Raw genomic sequence first — 15776 nt, 5'->3', positions numbered from 1 at the left:
CCCGCTGTGATTGTTGATGTGCTATAGATGAGGGAACTGAGACCCAGAGTGGTTGACCAACACACCCAAGGTCACAAAGTCTACCACCAGTTGGCCTGCAGGGGATCCTACCACCACCCTCCCACACAGCAAACAGCTCCCAGTAACGTGGGAGGGACCTCTCAGCACCGCCACTGCCGTCTTCTACGTGACTCCAAATTCCGAAGCCAGAGGAAGCCTTGCCCTCCCCTGGGACATCTGCTCAGCTCCCAGGACAAAAGGAATAGGCGAGAACTGAGTTTCTTCTCTGGAAATGGGAGGATCCAACTTCACCAGGACCTCAGGAAATGACTTCAGCTGCCCCACTTGGCCAGTGTTCTGGTGTTAATCACTTTCTCACACCCAGGAACACCTCGTCTCCACCTCCTGAGCCTGACTCTTCCTGACTGTAATTAAGGATGTCACCCGGGTGTTGCTGTGGAAAGCAACACCCAGGGCCCTTCACAGGCCTGGTCTGGGAGGCAGTGGCAGCCTGGCCCTGAGCCCAGCAGAGAGCCAACTGCTGCCACCATTCCCTGGGCGGGACAGCAGGCTCACAGGGGGTGTGAGTGTCCTTGCACCGCATAATGAAGCAGTAACAGGCAGCTGGAGCAGCTGATCCTGCTGCTTCTTTTTTTTTTTTTTTTTAATGTTCTTTTATTTCTTTCAATAATGTTGGTAGTTACAATGCATAAGTCTTATTCTTCACTTGTTAATATTTTTATTTTTTAATTTTTTTAAAAAATTTATTATAGTTGATTTACAAATGATTGTACTTCTGAGGCCAATCTCGGGCTGCTGGAGAGAAGGGCCCTGAGGGACCACCTGTTGCCACCAGCCGCCTCACCTTTCAGACAAGGAAATGAAAGTCCAGAGAGGTGCAGGCCTTGCCCAGAATCACACAGCCCTATGTGGCTGGTATGCGAATACAGGTTTTCTCAGCCTGTGTGCCCCACTAACCCCCTGCCACCTACATATAGGAGAGTAGTTCTTAACCTGGGTGACTGACCTCCCAAGGAACACTTGGCGATATCAGGAGACATTTTTGGTTTCTCAACTCAAGGAGGGGTGGTTAGAAGGCAAGGGTGCAGCCAAACCTCTTCTAAGTCACGCGATGGCCCTCTACTGCAGAACTCACCTGACTCGAGATGTTAAAGAGGTTAAAGTTAAGAAACCCCTGTTTAACTTGTAAATCAACTGTACTTCAATAAAACTTAAAGAGAAAGAAAGAAAGAAAGAAAAAGAAAGAGAGAAAGAAGGAAGGAAGGAAAGAAAGAAAAAGAAAGAAAGAAAGAGAGAAAGAGAGAGAGAAAGAGAGAGGGAGAGAAAGAAAGAAAGAAAGAAAGATAGAAAGATAGAAAGAAAGATAGATAGAAAGAAAGAAAGATAGAAAGAAAGAAAGAATGAGAAAGAAAGAAAGAAAGAGAAAGAAAGAAAGAAAAAGAAAGAGAGAAAGAAGGAAGGAAGGAAAGAAAGAAAAAGAAAGAAAGAAAGAGAGAAAGAGAGAAAGAGAGAGGGAGAGAAAGAAAGAAAGAGAAAGAAAGAAAGAAAGAAAGAAAGAAAGAAAGAAAGAAAGAAAGAAAGATAGAAAGAAAGAAAGAATGAGAAAGAAAGAAAGAAAGAAAGAAAGAGAAAGAAAGAAAGAAAAAAAGAAAGAAAGAGAAAGAAAGGAAGGAAGGAAGAAAGAAAGAAACTCCTATTTAGAAGCACTCCACAGGAACCTGTGACTACCAGTCACATCAAAAGCTCTTTTACAAATGCCAGCAGGCCCTCTTTGGCGATGGATGGATTTTGACTGCAGAATTGGGAACTGAGCAAAGTGTATTGGCAACATTATTTCCCATGGGGCCCAGTGGCTCCTCAGAAAGATCATTCTGGCATTTCCCTACTTCTATGCCTTTGTTCAAGCTGTCCCATCTGCCTGAGTGTCTGTCCCCCAGCCCTATCTCCATAGGCCAAATCCCGCTAATCTTTGCAGGCCAGTTGGGTGCCACCATCTCCAGGAAGGCATCCATGATTTCTCCTGCTGGGAGTCATCACTGAACTCCAACAGCACTATGACACCACCTCTTCTGACACGTAGAAGAACCCACCTTTCATCAGAGTTGTGAAGCAGTGTTAATTCAATGTCTAGCTTGTGGGCACTGGAGTCCTGGATGCCCTACTTCCTAGTCATGCAACTTCGAACAGTTTACCTAAATACTTTAAGCCTCAGTTTCCTTATCTGTAAAGTGGGGATGAAAGTGGTCAGAGTGCCTGTCTCCTGGGAATGTTGTGAATGTATCATTTCTTACTCCATGTAAAGCACTTAACACAATCCCTAACACATGGTTCATGGGCAGTGAAAGTTATTGGTCATAATTATTACATAAGAATTCATCTTGCCCTTGGAGTTCCTGTTGTGGCACAGCGGAAACGAATCTCACTAGGAACCATGAGGTTGCGGGTTCGACCCCTGGCCTCCCTAAGTGGGTTAAGGATCCAGCGTTGCCCTGAGCTGTGGTGTAGGTCGCAGATGCGGCTCAGATCTGGCATTGCTGTAGCTGTGGTGTAGGCCAGCAGCTGTAGCTCAGATGAGACCCCTAGCCTGAGAACCTCCATATGCCAGGGGTGTGGACCTAAAAAGATAAAAGACAAAATAATAATAATAGTAATAATTCATCATGCCCTTAACAGGACCATGGTCTCCATCAAGAAAAGACTCCATAGGAGTTCCCGCTGGGGTACAGTGGGTTAAGCACCCAGCTGCAGTGGCCCAGGGCACTGCAGAGGTAGGAGTAGGATCCTTGGCCCAGTGCAGTGGGTTAAAGGATCTGGTGTTGCCATAGTTATGCTTGGATTCAATCCCTGGCCTGGTAACTTCTATATACCACAGGTATGGCCATTAAAAAAAAAAAAAAAAAAAAAAAAGACTCCATAAACATCCAGTTCCTACTGTATAGATCAGGGAACTATATTCAATACCTTGTAATAAACTATAATGGAAAAGAATTTTTTTAAGAATATGGACATATAAATATATATGTACAACTGAATCACTTTGCTGTACACCTGAAACTAACACAATATTGTATATCAACTATATTTCAATTTTAAAAAGAAATAAAAAATAAAGGGGAAAAGGCATACGGATTTTAACAAGAAAGGACTGTAGCCCCACTCCACTGCCACTTTGCCTAACACAAGACTCTGTAAATTACAGTAATTTTTTCCTTTTTAATTTAATGTTTTGCTTTATATTGGAGTATAGTTGATTTATAATATTCATGAATTACAGTATTTTTTAAAAGAATGACCAGAGCAATGACACTTAAGACTCCTAGATGGTGATCACACCCATGACACAGGATCTGCCTCACATCTGGCCTTGCTCAGGGCCTCAAAGAGGCTGCCTTGACACCCCCCCCCCATGTGTGCGTGTGCGTATATGCACACACACACACATCTCCCACCTTGTCTGATCACTGGGACACAAACCCTATCTGAGCGGTCTTAGATAAGGAAGAAACACCCTACAGCAAGTTCTCTTAACCTCTTCGATATTGACATTTTATGCGAGATAATTCTATGTGGGGGGATGGGGAGGCTTCCCACCCCACCTTGTCTGATCACTGGGACACAAACACTGTCTGAGCCATCTTAGATAAGGAGGAAACACCCTGAAGCAAGTTCTCTTAACCTCTTCACTATTGACATTTTACCCTGGAGAATTCTATGTGGGGGGATGCGGAGGCTTCCTGGGTGATGCAGGACGTTTAGCTGGACCCTTGGCCTCTGCTCACTAGATGCCATTAGCATCAAGCCCTCCTCTCCACTGGGACAATGAAAAATGTCTCCAAATGTTGTCAGATGTTTCCCACGGGGCAAAACTCCCCTCCCCCTTTGAGAACCACCACTCTAGGCCATACATTCTTACCCCCAAAGGAGCGAAAATTGGTTCTTGGAAAATAAAATGAACAAGAACCAGCTTATCTTTTTTATGTACAACACACAGATACACATACACCGTACGCAAACAGCTGTGCAGTATATTTGTGGTCATAAAATTCGTGGAAGGAGGCAATTAGGGTGAAAAATGTCCAAAAATATTCCTGAAAGAGCAATAAGGAAAAAAAGATTGAGAAACACCAATCTATGCAATTCATCTTTTGTAGAAAGTCATCCAACTGAAGCAAACCATATGTTGCTAAATGCCTATTAATAATAATAATATCTGCCAACTAAGCCGTGTGCTAAGCCCTCTGTGTTTATTATCCCAAGGGAGACACACCCTGAACTACAAAGTCAGTGCTTTTGCATCTGAAGTTTACAGGCAAAAGTTCTAAGGCCTCTCAGTGTCCTCTGACAGGATCTGGGTCACGCAGCTACAAGAAGACAGAGCCGGGACTCAAGGGCAGGTCTGTCCAGACCCAAAGAGCCCGTGCTTACCCACTGAGCCACCCCACCTATCACCTGCTGCCCTCGGTCTGGGGCCTTTCCCCATGGTCCCACACCCACTAGCTCACTAACGGTCAGTCAGGCCTTGGGACCACCTTTTCAGGACTTTGGAAAGATAGTATTGGCTGATCGTCATAACTGATTTCTCTGAACCAGACACCTGTATTAACTCGAGATTCCTCCCAGCAGAATCCTAGATTCTGTTATGGAGAGGCTGGGTTACTTGTCCAAGGTCATACCACTGACAGGCAGAACTGCGACTTGAATCCTGGAAGTATGAACCCAGGGAGCCACGCCTGGAACCTCCTCGGCGCCTCCATACCTTCTGTGCAGGCACCAAGGACCCAGAGAACTTTGGAATTCCTCAGAATCATGGAAGGCCGGATGACACACAACAGTGTTTTGTTTGTTTGTTTGCTTGCTTTTTAGGGCCGCAAGTTCCCAGGCTATGGGTCAAATCAGAGCTGCAGCTGCTGGCCTACACCACAGCCACAGCAAAGCAGGATCTAAGCCACATCTGTGACCTACACCGCAGCTTGTGGCAGTGCCAGATCCTTAACCCACTGTGCGAGGCCAGGGATTGAACCCATAACTTCATGGATACTGATCGGGTCATAAACCCACTGAGCCACAACAGGAACTGCACAACAGTGTATTTTGTATTGATGTTGTTAAAGGTGGGGGGAGGGTACATTTTTTAAGAACAACTTTAATCTAGCTCCCTGTGTAGAATTATGCACTATTGGTATTTGGGATGTAGATTTTCAGAAATTTTTCAAGTGTAAATGTACAAATGGAGATACGAGGCAGAGTGCATTTCCCCCTAAGTATGTACTACACAGATTTCTAAAAGAAGAAACAAATCATAATAACGTCAGCCTCTTGTGGCTTCAGGTAGCCCGTGGGTGGTAAGGGGCCTTGCCCTGTCTGTCTGTCCACACCAGGGTCAGGAAGGCAGGAAAGGCAAGATGTGGGGAAGGAAACCTGGAAAGGGAGGCTGAGCAGACGGGAGGGAAAAGAAGGAGAACAAACCAGGGAAGGCAGGGTGGGGAAGACAGCTAAGGCAGGCCCAGAGCGCAGGAAGGAGACGATTAGAGGAAGGAAGCCCAGGAGCAGAAGCTCAGTTGCTGGGATGAGAGCAGGAGGCAGGAGCAGCATTGCTGAGCTATTTTTAAGAACCAGAGTGCTGCTGATTTGCCTGTTTAGCATCTCTTTACATATTGAGGTCAGAAGGTCCCAACTCATCATGTGAGGAGGAATACGAATTCATTGGTACAGGCTTCTGGAAGGCTCTTCAGGCCCACTGTGCCCAGCTCTTCCCCAATGGAGGAGAAGGAAGAAGAGGGAGGGGCCAATCCATCCTCCGGCAGGGCCAGGGCCTGTGCTAGAGGAGGAGCACTGCCCCTGCTCACAGCATCTGCCTGGACTGGAGGCTGAGCCTCTAGGGCCTCAGTTTCCTCAACCATAAAAGGAAGGGAAGTGGGCTCTGGGCTCTGGAAGGATCTACTTAGGCCAACCACCCCCAAATTCATTCATGAAAAGAGCTCCTCCCTCAAAGGAGGACAGAGCCAAAGGGAGCTGTAGGAACGTGACTGGCCAGGTATCTCATGCCTTACCCTTTATCCTGAATCTTTGGGTGCAAAGAAGGAAAGAAGAAAGGAAAAGAGGGAAGAAAGGAAGGGAGGGAGGGAAGAAGGAAGGAAGGGGGGGAGGAAGGGAGGGAGGAAGGAGAAAAGGAAGTTTGGTTGGTTTACAAGCTGACTTATGCTCTTGTCACTTGCATTATCCTCGAGTTGCCCTATGAGATAGATACTCAAGGAATCCCTATTTGTAGATGAGGTGTGACTTGGCTCAGTTCCTGGCCCATAGTCACAGTCTTGGAGGCACAGCTGTGGAACTCAGAGCTCTCTGAGTCCATAGTGTATACCCCCAACTATTACACAAAAGTGACCCCCCAAAAAAAACACACAACAGGCAATAAAGGAGAGTTTGGACACATGAGATGGTACAGGAACATGAGAGATCAGTCATCACCCACCTTGTGTCTCCCTCCCTCTCTCTCCCTTTTCCCTGAACCTCTTCCCCATCAGCCTGGAGCAGACCAGTTTGGGGAGTTACTTATGGCTCCTCTGTGCCCCCAAACCTTTGGCTCACATACAATTTTGATTTGTCATGGCAGGAACTCTGACCCCAGTTCTACGCGACTTCTTGTTTCAAGTCCCATCATCAACTAATTTAGTTTCAGTGTTTCTCCTCCTCTTGGGAGGGATCTGGGATGTCCACCCTTGGTCCACCTAGGTGTAGCCTGGAAAAACAAGGACAGGAAGTCTGAATAGGAAGATTAGATGCCACGCCTTCCTCAGGAGGGGTAGAGAGGAGCAATGGTTGGCTTCTTCTGGGGTTCACGCTTAAAAATATCAACCTCTGCTTAAGGCAACCTTTGTTAAAAGGAGATTACAGTGTCTGAGTTCAAGTTTGGTTGAAGAGAAGAAGAATCAGAGGACACAGAAGAAGTTTGACGGAAAAAGTAGGCACATGGGAATACAGGAAGAACACTCTAGAGTCCTTGCCCCCAAAAAAATATCTTTTCTGCCTGCCTGCCTAGTGCCTGAAGATCTCCCATGAGAGCTTCCTGTGGAAACTTGGACAAGTCATTTAACCTCCCTCTGCATGGCGACCCTAGACACCTTACCCCAATGAGAGGCTAGGAGAGGGTGGCATTGACTGTATCTGTGCCTATGAGTGTTGGAGTGGACCTGCTGGTTATCTCCCCAGCATCCACTCTCCTCTCCCTCTATAAGCAGTGGCACAGGGCCACCCAGCTAAAATCCATCTTTCCCAATCTTCCTTGCAGCTAACTGTGGCCAACTGCCTGGATTGAGGCCAATGTGATGTGAGCAGAAGCCATGGTCAGGCCCTTAAAGGGAAGAAGCAGGCTTTGCCCTCTCTCCATTCCTGCTTCCTGGAACAATCCACTTGGTGCTGGGAACTGAATCAGCCCTCTTGGCCACAAGATGGAACATGCATTTCTGAGAAGGGTATGGCTACAAGATAGAAAATGTCACGTGTGCAGCGCCATAGGGCCCCTGTGTCAGCCGCAGAAGACTGGTGCTCATGTTGTTACATGGGTGAGACATAGACGTCCTTCTTAACAGCCAGCATTGTTTGTCTCCTCACATGTCACTCAGTGTCTTCCTGGCCTCAGTTAAAGGTGGCCCTTGTACCAATTCCCAGGCTATCTGCTGAGCGCAGCTTGGTGTCCCTCACAGAGCTGGCCAGGGAGGACCAGGGCCGGGTACCCGAGCACGGCTCTGACCTCAGCTCAGAGCACCACCCTCAAAGGCCTCTGCTTCCTCTGCTGGGGAGACTTAGTTTTCTAATCCCCAATGGTTAAGACCTGTAGTCTGACAAAGGTTTGAGAAACCTCTTTGGGGAACAAGAAGCATTCTAGGGGAGATAGGCTAGATGACAGAATGTTGGTATTTACCAGGTTTTTCAAACAGGTACAAGAACACTAGGAATCTTAGATGGGGAGCTACACTCAGGATGTACCAGGATATACAATGCATTGTTAGGAAAGGCCTGTACCCCCAGACCCAACCCTTCTCTTGGGTCTTTCACCCACCACCTCACATATTCCAGGTACTTATCATGAAGGCATCAAGCTTACAACCTCTAGCATAAATGATTCAAAGCAGAGAGTGGCCCCAAGGAAGAGGGTGGACCGCAGGAACCCCAGCTTCGAGTTGCCCATGAGTTATCTGGATCAGTCTCCAGTGACAGGTTCCCCAACCATCTCCACGCCCACAGTCAAAGACTAAATATATAAAGTCCCGGGGAAGGAGTTTGGCTGGGGTCAGACACAAGCCCATCCTTGCCTTTTCCTACAAGTGGAGAAAGAAGTAAGTGGTTTTCCTTGAGCTTCATTAGGAAAAGAAGGGGAGCACTGAGAATCATTTTCGAGTCAGACCCCACACATCTCATGATGGCAGGCTGCAGTACCACAAAGACCGGGAAAACCAGCTAGCAGGAAGCTATGGATTCCAAGTGGCCGAGACATGGAGACACACCCACTAGCCCCACCTCACCCTCTCAAGAACTAAAAGTCAAATCAAATCAAATAAGAACAGAAGACTGAAATCCCAGAGAAAAGCTCTGGAACCAAGGGCATTTCTCTCCCCCAGAGATAGTATCACCAGTGGCATAATTTGATTTTCTGGCAATGCCTGTGATTCAGTAAACAAGGAGTTGACCTTGTTAGGAGGACAGTTCACAGGAAAACACCATCAGGATAGAACCTAGCTGGCACCCTTTGGAGGAGAGCCTGGAAAGAGGGGGACGGTGGTAAATTCCCAGGTGTCAGCACCAAGACAGGGAAAGGACCACCGAGGGAATGGCCCTGGATACAATGCTCTGTTGTGCTGTTTCCCAGACTTGATGCTCTCTGGCAAGCTTCCACCGTGCCCTCTCTTCCACCTGGACCTAGTGTGATATCTCTAGAAATGTCGTTTATCTCATTACACACCTGAGTGCCACTCTGTTGTTCTTGCGGATAGAAGGGACCATGTTTCCTGTCATTACCATCTGGCCACCTGCTACGCTTCTCAGTAATGCCTCCTAAAAATACCCTTTTTCAGTATCCCCTGTGAATTTAGCAGAATAAAGAGAAAAATTAAAGCTAATCTGCTCAGATTGGCTTTCCATCAAGGGATACTTTTGTAATGTGCCATAGACTGGGGAAGCAGATGCATTAGAGACAGACAGATTTGGGTTAGAATAGTAATGAGAAGTATTTTTATTATTATGCCTAAGATGGATTATTACTATGTGCAGGCTGCTCTTCTATTCACTTTGGATGGACTATCTCACTTCATCTTCTCAACAATTCTGTGAGTTAGGTAACATTATTATCTTACAGATAAGAAAACCGACACAGAAGTAATTTAACCAGTGTCACTCAGCAAGAAAACAGCCATGGATCTGACTCCAGAACTGAGCTTGCAACTCTTCTGCAAAATACCCTGTGAGTAAATATTAGCGCTTCTCCCATCTCTCAAATCCTCAGTTCAGAAAGACTTGGGCTTAAGACATGAGGCAGGTGAGGAAGGGAAGGAAGACACACCTGAGAAGACAAAGGCAGGGGAAACCCATAGCCTGGTTGTCTTGAGGACAGTCAGATGACAGGAAGCACGTGAACAGAGGCAGTATGGGCAGTCCCTGGTACTCACGGAAAGCCTACGAGGCAACAGACACTTCTCCAAAGTACACAGCTCCCAACATCATGCCCCTGGGCTAGGCAGGAGGCAAGTTCTCAGGGATTCAAGAAAAGTTGTAGCCAGCATAGATGATGATGATGAAGATAGATAGACAGACAGACAGACAGACAGATGATAAATATGTAAGTAGACAGAAAATTATATATAGATAGATGATAAATATAGAAATTGATAGATACATGGTAAATACATAGATAATAAATAACAAATATGTAAGTAGATAAATTGAGAGATGTATGATAGAGTGATAAATAGATAATTGATAGATGATAGATACATAAGTAGGTAGAAGATAATTGACATATAGATAGATGATAAATACAGAAATTGATAATGATGGATAATTGGTAGATAGATGATAAATACATGGATAAGTGGTAGATGATAGATACGTAAGTAGATAAACATGGAGATATATGATAGATAGATAGACAGACAGACAGACAGACATGCTGTGTCAGATGCTTAGCCACAGTGACTGAGCCAGCTATGAAGAAGTGGATACAGGGATGGCATGGGCTGGTACAGCATTGCCAGATACCAGACCCATTGCAGAGGATGGGCTAAGGCTGCCAATATACCTGCCCTGGTCAAGCTTAACCCTGAAAGTTGGACAAGGCTGAGCCTTCTGACAGGGACATGGGTGACCCCAGCCAAGGAGGGCTTAGACAGCATGAGATTCCACCTTCGTTCCCCCTCCCACTTCTATGCTCAGTGTGGGGCTCCTATCAACTCTGGGGTCTTACAGATCAGCATTGCTGTCATCACACATTTCCTGAGCATTTCCTTTGCACAAGGTTCACAGTGCTTCACAGCTGCCTCTTCATTAAACGATCACAACAGGCATACAGAGTAGTATGTCACTTTAGATTCTCAGGGTGCCTGTAACCCTGTTGCCTTGTTCTACCATCTGTCTGTCTCTCTCCTCATCACAAAGTCCTCAGAGGCCACCAGTTTTAGAAAGGGAAAGTAAAAAGTGACCCAACTTCCTTCAACCTTTGAAAAAGATGGATTGGGAGCTTGGGGTTAATAGATGCAGACTATTGCCTTTGGAATGGATTAGTGATGAGATCCTGCTATGTAGCACTGGGAACTGTGTGTAATCACTTATGATGGAGCGTGATAATGTGAGAAAAAAGAATGTATACATGTATGTGTAACCGGGTCACCATGCTGTACAATGGAAAATTGACAGAACACAGTAAACCAGCTATAATGGAAAAAAAATTAAAATCATTATATAATTTTTTTTTTTTAAAGTAACAAGTAGGAACAGTTCTCAGAGCTTTCTGAAATGCTTTTCCTGGGTTATAATCCTCACATTTGGCTTGAATACAATTTCCCACTTCTTTCATTTAAAAAAAAAAAAGCAAACTTTTATTGTGTTAAGCTACTGAGGACTTAGGATTAATTTATTATTGCAGCTTTGCCTGACTTAATACCCTTCTCGTGACGTCATAGGTTTGTTGTGAGAATTGAGTTTATGCCTGTGGAGGATGTATAGTCTCACCAGAAGTTTGGTCAGCACTACCTGCAAGGGTTAACATCGTTCTTGGATGATGGAATACTGATTATCCATCTGCAGAGAACCTGAGTTTTTACTGATGCTGGCTTTTTTTTTTTTTTTTGGCCCCTGAAGAAACATTCACGGAGCTCCTGTTCATAACAGCATAGAGCTGGGGCTGGAAGCGCTTCATATTTGCCAAGGGTTTTATTGGTTTCACTAAGAATTATCCAGTGGCCTCAGACTCTCAGAGTTGGAAAGCCTCTTAAAGGTCATCCTTTCTCTCCTCACCTGGGGCTCTCCACCCTCTCCAACGTTCCTCCTCAAGATTCCTTTGGCCTTAACTGAACACCCAAAGAACTCCTGCTGCAGCAAAGTCCTTCCTCCGCTTGCCTGACTCTATCTCCAGGAGCCCATGCCCAGGCCAGAAAACCTGGCCAGCCCATCGAATGGCCCGAGGGCCATTCGCATTATTCACTCAGCAAACAATCATTGATTTCCTACCTTGCGCCTGGCCCCACTGCTTACTGAGACCTCAGGCAAGTTAGTCACCCTCTCTGAGTTTCCAGTGCCTCATCTATAAAATCAGAGTGTAATAGCCCCTCATTTGGGAGTTCCCCTATGGTCTAGTGGTTTGGGCTCAGCATTTTCACCACTGCAGCCCAGGTTCAATCCCTGGTCTGGAAATTGTGATCCCACATCAAGCTGCCGTACCCTACATCCAAAAAAACAAAACAAACAAAAACAGCCCCTAGTTTTTTTGAGTTATGAGGATTAAATAAGGCAAGATGTACAGAGCCTGGCACATAGGTAGTGCTCAGTAACTATTAGTCTTAACTGTCACTGTTGTGGTTGCAAAGTATTAGGAAAAGTAGAAGTTGAGTCCATATTTACAAATCTGAGAAGGACAGAGTACTACAGAAACACTGTGGATTTGAATAGGGTTTGATTATTCCACATGAAGAGAAATGCAGTTGGTTATCAGCAGACTCTCAGAAAGGTCTGGGGGGGAAAGCTGCAAAAGCCGCAACAGAAAACTTTGAAGGTCCCCCTGGAAAGACCCCAAACATACATGATGGGAAAGCTGTTCATGGGGGTAGTAGCAGAGTGAAAGGTGGCACCAGAACCAGGAGACACTCAGGATCCAGTACAAAGGGTGACCCAGGAGAAGGCTGAGACCTGCCTTTATGTGGCTCCAAGCAGTCCTAGCAGCCTGAAGGAACTGGGCAGGACAAGCACCATGGACAGAAAATAGATGAGCCAGGAATAACCTTAGCAATGACCTTGCATCACCTTCGCGCTCCCTGACAAGGAAATAAGCACAGCTGAGGGATGCAGGACAATGCAAGAAGTAGAAACCCAGTTTCTAGGTGCCATTTGGAGGCTGGGTTCCTCCTTCTGGACCACTGCTTCCCAGCATGCTAACAGAGGAGAAAGCACAGGGTTGGGGGTGTGGGTACAGGAGCCATGAAACCACCCCCACTCCCGCCTCGCTGCCCTGGCCCATCCTTGCGATGATGTCAGACCAGCTTAATGGAGTACACGGGGTGGGGGGTGGAGGTGGGAGGCTCTCGTCCTACTCCCCGCCAGGGGGCCCCTCCAGAGCCCAGCTTTTTGTTGCTGCTGTTGTTGCTGCTGTTCTATAGGGTCTCATTGCTCCTTCTCTCTGAGAGCCCTGGAGGAAGGCTTTCTCTCCTCTCTGTGTGTGTGCTGCTTGCTGGCTGGTTCATTGATGGCCCTTCCTGGCTGCAGCTGGGATGCGACCTGGGAAGGCAGGCAACCCTGCAGTGGGTGGAGGCAGCTTCTCGTCTGAGTCACAGAGGATGTCCCCCACCCCCACTTAATTGCCAGTAAGACAGAAAGCACCAGCTCTCCCTGGGAGACAGGGAAGAATTGCTGAATTCTGCTTAAAAAAGGGATTTTTTTTTTTTTTTTCTGTTTGGGATTTTGTTTTAATGATTGGGGGGAATGAGTCTTTTTCCCCTGCAAGAGCTAAATTGCCAAATTGTTCAGTGGAAGCTCCCTGCCCCCTGCAAGGCCCCCAGTGGGTTAGGAGAAAAGTAGAAGCAGGGCGGGGTGTGATGGAGAAAGTCTTGGACCCCTTGGACCACTACTTTCCAGCTGTCAGCTGTCTCCAACATCCAGGCACAAGGCCAGGCCCCAGTTAGCCAGTCACAATGACAGACACCGACAGTCCCCATCAGGCCACCAGCATGGCTCTGTGGCTCCACCAACAGAGTAGGGTCATAGGAGAACCCATCACCTGAGTTTGCTTCCTGACTCCATCATGCATATTCTGTGTGAACTTCAGCGAGTCACACCACCTTCCTGAGCTTCAACTTTGTCATCTGCAAAGTGGAGCCAATGATAATATGACCTGATAGGATTCCAGGGAAGATTAAATAAGATGAACATAGATAAAAAGCTTAACACAATGCTGAGCCCATCATAAGCACTCCAGACCAGCAGCTTTTAAAATCTCTATCTGGCATGAACACAAAGCTGGCTGCAGAAAGCTTGTCCCTTCAAGAAAAAACAAGGGGCCTGGAATGTGTATCACTCTCTGGGCTATGATGACCCAGCTCCTAGAATTCTGGAGACCACCCCTTGGGAAAATGACAGATTGATCTTTTTCTCCCTCCGTGTAATTATTTCCTTGGATTTAAGTCTCCTGCCTCAGATTACTTCCTTTTTCTTTTATCACAACAGTATCAATGGCTAGTAAAGAGCCCCCCCCCCAATAAGTGAACTGCAAAGTGGTGGTCTGGCAGGTGCCCTTGCTTCCTGAGAGAGCAGAGGGTGTAGGGAATAAAGCATCGTGAGGTGTGTGTATGAGAGAGACAGACAGACAGACAGACAGACAGACACACACACACACACACCAGGCTCCTGTGAATGTTTTTAAAGTCCCAGTGGAGAGAGCACGCAGCATCTCAGCTGACATTTGCAAACAGAGCTAAATTGAGAGGTGTCACCTTTTCCAGCAAGGTCAAAAGACTCATGCCTGCTAACCCGGAGAGGTGGGAATTGCAAGCAGCCAACAAAATCACACTGCCACTTGGAAACCTGCCAGCTGCAACAATCAGGGCAAAAATAATTGGAGAAGCAAGTCAGGTGTGAATCAGATGCTGCGGTACCAAGTGGAGGTACAGAACGCTAACCCCCGCTTCTCCCTGAGCCCCCTCCTGCACTGGCTACTGGAACATGGTTTCTGCCCAGTTGCTCTTCTGATTGCTGGCCATCCCTGCTGCCGTGGCTTTGCACTCCTTTCCCGTGCCTTCGGGCTTGGTCCTTGGCATCTCGCTTCTCCCCTCTAATGGTGTATTCCCTGGAAGGTTCATCTTTTGGGGGCACTCATCTTCACCCCACCCCAAGCTCACTGCAGTGTACCACCAAGGTAGACTCTCCAGCCCAGAGCCCTCCCTCCATGCCCCAAGCTTCCCATGGCTCACAGGCCACCTTCACTTGGATATTACTGAAGAAGCCACTCATTCACTGGTTTAATCTATCAAAAAAATAATTAGTGAGTACCTGCTGCATGCCAGGCACTGAATTAGGTGCTAGGGATAGAGAAGTGAAACTTACATCCTGTATCCCTTGGACATAAAGAAAGAAAAATTTAAAGAAATTTTTAACGGTTAGAAATTGTGAAAATATTATAAAGAATGCAACATGGCCAAATACGGACAAAATTGAAGGTTGGGGGGTGGGATTTACTTTTTATAAAGTGAGACCACTCTGAGCCTATAGTGTTGAATCTGACACCTTATGATGAGCAAGGGCTGGATGTGCAAAGAGTGGGGAGAGATGGTTCCAGAATGATGGAACAGCGTGAGAAAGGCTCTCAGCAATTTCTTTACAAAATAATTTGGCTCTTGTGGGACATGAAAGGGAGGGTCTCCAATTTGCTGACTACCAAGCAGAAGTTAAAAGCAGACAGACAATATAATAAAAAAATATATATATTGCATCAGCCAGTCATCCAAATAACTACCTAAATTGTCCCAATCCTGACATTTATCAACAGCCCTTCCCTTAGAGGTATGTAAGTAGGAAAATAATGAGAAGAAAGTTATTTTGTAATTACCCAGCATGAATTATGACTCTGAGAGGCTATTTCCTGGGGGTGCTTTGGTGTAATTTACTTCAGCATTATCGGAGTTCAATTTAGCATGACTTATCAGCGCAGAGATGCTCTGGAACAGACTCACAGAACGGGAGTTTCATCCTGACATTCCTAATTGAGTGACTGTAGATCCTAACCCTGTTAAGACTTGATTGTCTTCTTTGTGACATGGGGATAATAATTCCTATTTTACCAACCTCCAGGAAGAGTTGGAAGAATCCAAAAAAAAAAAAAAAAGGATGTAGAAATAAATGCTTTGCAAATTGTAAAGCCACTGTTCATGGGAGGGATCATACTTCATGCCCATTATTGAGGTGGAAAGACCCCTTTTGGTTTCATCTAACAAAGGAAATCTAGCTTGACCTCATTGCAGGAAGAAAAAATTTACTGGCCACAATAATGAAAAAAATCTAGA

At 46.1% G+C, this 15776-nt stretch overlaps 1 long non-coding RNA gene across 1 annotated transcript in view; it reads left to right on the top strand.

Annotated features, from left to right (window-relative positions):
- Positions 1 to 14853, top strand: part of LOC146405112 (uncharacterized) — a 35497-nt gene extending 20644 nt beyond the window's left edge. Inside the window, exons 3-5 of the long non-coding RNA XR_014836965.1 lie at positions 7310 to 7493; positions 9374 to 9478; positions 11193 to 14853. This is a non-coding gene — a long non-coding RNA (uncharacterized LOC146405112). The remainder of the gene's footprint in view (positions 1 to 7309; positions 7494 to 9373; positions 9479 to 11192) is intronic.
- Positions 14854 to 15776: the final 923 nt, after the last annotated feature.

The sequence above is a fragment of the Sus scrofa genome, chromosome 2 (assembly GCF_054392235.1).
Source record: "Sus scrofa isolate SSC_HxYL_T2T_F1_AM1 chromosome 2, Sscrofa_HxYL_maternal_Yorkshire_Landrace_v2.0, whole genome shotgun sequence".
In the NCBI taxonomy this organism is placed as follows: domain Eukaryota; kingdom Metazoa; phylum Chordata; class Mammalia; order Artiodactyla; family Suidae; genus Sus; species Sus scrofa.
Note: the sequence above shows the minus strand (reverse complement) of the source record. Positions and strands in the feature narration are given on the sequence as shown.